General features: G+C 40.4%; 1 pseudogene; it reads left to right on the top strand.

Annotated features, from left to right (window-relative positions):
- Window positions 1-3,224: 3,224 nt before the first annotated feature.
- LOC101145722 (S-phase kinase-associated protein 1-like) lies at window positions 3,225-3,730 on the top strand (annotated as a pseudogene).
- The last annotated feature ends 1,200 nt before the right edge of the window (window positions 3,731-4,930 follow it).

Here is a 4,930-nt window from a genome sequence, read left to right as displayed (position 1 = left end):
ATGGTGGCTCATGCCTGTAATCCCAACACTTTGGGAGGCCAAGGCAGGTGGATCACGAGGTCAGGAGATCGAGACCATCCTGGCTAACACAGTGAAACCCTGTCTCTACTAAAAATACAAAAAATTAGCCAGGCGTGGTGGTGGGCACCTGTAGTCCCAGCTACTTGGGAGGCTGAGGCAGGAGAATGGCGTGAACCCAGGAGGGGGAGCTTGCAGTGAGCGGAGATCGCACCACTGCACTCCAGCCTGGGGGACAGAACGAGACTCTGTCACAAAAAAAAAAAAAAAAAAGGTAAAAACACAACTCACAGAAATACTTACAAAGCATATATCTGATAGGAGTTTAATATCCAGAATAGATAAACAACTTCTGCAATTCAAAACAACAATAAAACTAACTGAATTTTTTTATTGACAAAATACTTGAATCAACGTCTCTCCAAAAATGTATAAATAGCCTATAAGCACATGAAAAGATGCTCAACATACCTGGTCACTAGGGAATTGCAAAGGCAAACCACAATTAGAAACCAATTCATACCCATTTAGGATGGTCGTTATTGGAAAAAAATGGAAAATACCAAGTGTTGGTGAGAAGTTGGAACCCTTGTGCAACTGTTGGGGGGAATGTAAATGATGCATCCTCTGTGAAAGACAGTTTGGTGGTTCCTCAAAAAATTAGAATTACCATATGATCCAATAATTCCACTTCTAGATACAGACCCCAAAGAAAGACCCAACCAGATACTTGTATACCATCGTGCACAACAGCATCAATCACAATAAACAAAAGGTGGAAGCAACCCAAGTGTGTGGACAGATGAACGGATAAACAAAATGCAGCATGTACACACCGTGGATTATTATTCAGCCTTAAAAAGAGAATGAAATACCTGGTGCTTGCTACAACATGAATGAACCTTGAAACATTATGCTAAGTGAAATAAGGCAGAGGCAAAGTGACAGATATTTTATGATTCCACATATATGAAGTGCCTAGAATAGATAAATTCACAGAAGCAGAAAGTAGAACGCAGATTACCATGATGTATGTGTCTGCACCCCACCCACCACCAGAGATTCTACATGTTTTCACTTGGGTAATACCAATGACAAGAGGAGGAATGTAAAGAGTCTTTTATCCTGTCTCTGAAGCCCTATAAGAGGGAAGTCTCAACTTCCATGCTGGGAGTATGGGGTATGGGGACTTTGACTACACAGTTTCTGTTTGGGATTATCCACAATTTCTGGTAATAGATAGCAGTGATGCTTGTGTAACACTGTGCACATGCTTAAAGTCACTTAATTACACACTTTAAAATGGTTGAAGTGGCAAATTTTATGTTATGCATATTTCACCACAGAAAAAATAAATAAATACATAAATAAATAAATGAACTTTGGAAAAAACAAACAAACCAACCTGGCCTGCATCCAGTCTTTCTTTTCCATAGCATTTATGCAGACTGCCCGAATCTTCATGCTTTCTTTACTGGGGGGCAGGGGTTGCAGTCTTGCTCTGTCATCCAGGCTGGAGTGCAGTGGCATGATCTTGGCTCACTGCAACCTCTGCTTCCAGGGTTCAAGCAATTCTCCTGCCTCACCCTCCAGAGTAGCTGGGATTACAGGCGCCTGCCACCACACCCGGCTCATTTTTGTATTTTTAGTAGAGATGGGGATTTCACCATGTTGGCCAGGCTGGTCTCAAACTCCTGACCTCAAGTGATCCCTCCACCTCGGCCTCCCAAAGTGCTGGGATTACAGGTGTGAGCCACTGTACCCTGTCTGATTTTTCATGCTTTCTTTTGCCCATTTTCAAGTTATTTTCCTCCCAGAGACTGCAAGATAGAGTTCACTTAAATTCTGAAGACATCTTTAACAGACGAGCAACGTTTCCCTTCATGCTAGGTAACGCTTTGATCTTCAAGGTACTCATGGTTAAAAGAGCATATACATTTCAGAACTAAAATAAGATGAAAACTACTGATTATTTGTTTAACCTTAGCACTAAAAATAGGCCTCTGATGTTAGAGACTTCACAATATGATTTCTTCATTAATCTGGATATATGTGTGCATGTGTCTCTGCGTCTGTATCTCACCTTACTGTAGCTTTAAAAAAAATTCAAAATCCCCTTTACCATGAAAACAAGGTTATGCTTCGGTTTTCATAAAGCCTCTTAAGGTCTAAGCAGAATATTGCATATTTGTAATTTAAAATATTGTCATTGAAAAGTGCATTTGGTGAGACCTAGAAAGTGGTCACTTAAAACCAAAAGTAAATACAATGCTTTGTTGACAGGTAGGAGCTGCTTCCTCTTTCTATCTGCCTCGCGCCATGCCCCTTCTCCCAACAACCCCTTAGCTTCTAGCTAAGTAGAAAGGATGTTCTAGCAGCTACTGAGTAGCACCTGAAGCGCCTGTATGAAGTGCTTCGTCTGTGTTTCTGTTAAGAAATGTCTAACAGAGGTTTAGGTAAAATTTATCCTAAAGGAATAAGAAGGTAAATTATTTTGTGAATGAGGCTCTGAGCTGACTCACTGTATGCATTGTTGTAAAAATGTGTAACTGGAATAACATGTTGCTTGTTTGAACTGTAAGTGCTTACAAAGTATTTTTTAAACTCTCTCTAACTTTGAAATGTTTTACTGTGTAAGTGATGTCTTGTTAGTTGGCAAGTTAAAAATCTTTTTCAGGGTCCTTGGTTACACATCAGCAGGAATAACTGATAAGTCCCCAAAATTCGAGAGTGTTGCTTAGATTTTTCTTGTAACATTTCTTGAAACAATGTAGGTAGAATCACATCACTGAATCCCCCTGGCAAAGAAAAAACTGTTGCCTCTTACAAAGAACAGTATGTTCCTGATCTAGAAGTTGCAGCTTTTGGAAAAGTTGCCCCATTTGTGGCCGGGCACGGTGGCTCACGCCCGTAATCCCAGCACTTTGGGAGGCGGAGGCGGGCTGATCACGAGGTCAGGAGATTGAGATCATCCTGGCTAACACAGTGAAACCCCGTTTCTACTAAAAATACAAAAAATTAGCCTGGCGTGGTGGTTGGCGCCTGTAGTCCCAGCTACTCGGGAGGCTGAGGCAGGAGAATGGCATGAACGTGGGAGGCGGAGCTTGCAGTGAGCGGAGATCGCGCCACTGCACCCCACCCTGGGCTGCAGAGTGAGACTCCGTCTCAAAACAAAAAACAAAAAACAAAAAGTTGCCCCATTCGTGATGCAGAGTTCTGATGGAGAGATATTTGAAGTTGATATGGAAATTGAGAAATAATCTGTGATTATCAAAACCATGTTGGAAGATTTTGAGTGGATGATGAATGATGAAGGATATGATGACCTAGTTCCTCTACCAAATGTTAATGCAGCAATATTTAAAAAGGTCATTCAGTGGTGCACTCACCATAAGGACGACCCTCCTCCTCCCCAGGGTGATGAGAACAAAGAAAGGGGAACAGACCATACTCCTGTCTGGGATCAGGAATTCCTTAAAGTTGAACAAGGAGCACTTTTTAAACTTATTCTGGCTGCAGACTACTTAGACATCAAGTTTCCTTGATGTTACATACAACACTCTTGTCAATATGATCAAGGGGAAAACTCCTAAGGAAACTGACAAGTCCTTCAATATCAAAATGACTTTATGGAAGAGAAGGAAGCCGAGGTGCACTAAGAGAACTGTGGTGTGATGAGAAGCAAAATGTGTCTGACACTGTAACACTATAAAGACAGTTCCAAACACTAGTTGTAGTGCTCTGTTTACAGTTGCTAATGTTAGACAAATGCAGCAGCAAATCAATTCTGTTAGCAGAATATTGTCATCGTTGCATGAGCAATCTGAGTAGTTTCCAAGTGTTTGGCTAAGTTTCTTCAGGTATGATTGAGAGCTTCTTTTTTTTTTCCCTCTTAACAAAACTAAACTGTGGGTTCTCTATTTAAAAAAACAAGAAATAAAAGAAAAAATTAAAACACTCCCAGTTTGTAGATGACGTGATTTTCTGAGTAGAACTACTTAAGTGAATTCAGCAAGTTTTTAGGATATAAGATCAACACACAAAAACATACTAACGACAGACATGTGGAGATGGACTTTAAAACAATATGATTTAAAATTATCTCATAGAAAAGGAAATATTTAGGTACGAAATTATGTACAAATTTTAACAAAATACATAAAAGATATGTACCCTAAAATTTAGAAAATGCTGATGAAAAGAATCAAAGGAGACCTAAATAAATGGATATATATCATGTTCATGAATTGGAAATTTCAACATATTAAAGATGTCAGTACTTCAAAAGTTGACCTACAGATTTAGTACAATTTTCACGAAAGTCCCAACAACGTGTTTTGTAGACATAAACAAGTTTATTCTAAAACGTATATGGAAAGGCACAGGACCGAAAATAGTGAAAACAATTTTCAAAAAGAGTAAAGTGAAAGGAATCCCTGTGCCTGGTGTTGCTATATGTCCACAGAAAGCAATGCAATGTGTTGCTGGCAGAGGCAGAGACGCCTAGAACCCAGCAACAGAGTAGCAAATCCAAAAACAGACCCACACAATTATGCCCAATGAATCTGTAAAAACAATTACATGGAGGAAGGGTAACCTTTCAATAAATTGTGTTGGGACAATTATTATGCATCCATGGATAAAATAATGAACTTTACATTTAAGCTCACATCTTACCAAAAATGAACTAAAAATGGATCACAAATTCTCCCCGGCTGGAGTGCAGTGGCGCCATCTCGGCTCACTGCCACCTCCGCCTCCGGGTTCAAGCAATTATCCCGCCTCAGCCTCCTGAGCAGATGGGATTACAGGCGCCCACCACCACGCCCGGCTAATCTTTGCATCTTTACTAGAGACGGAGTTTCACCATGTTGGCCAGGCTGGTCGCGGTAATTCCTGACCTCAGGTGATC

Source organism: Gorilla gorilla, chromosome 12 (assembly GCF_029281585.2).
Source record: "Gorilla gorilla gorilla isolate KB3781 chromosome 12, NHGRI_mGorGor1-v2.1_pri, whole genome shotgun sequence".
Taxonomy (NCBI): Eukaryota; Metazoa; Chordata; class Mammalia; order Primates; family Hominidae; genus Gorilla; species Gorilla gorilla.
The sequence above is the reverse complement of the archived record's forward strand: the minus strand, read 5'-3'. Positions and strand labels throughout refer to the sequence as shown.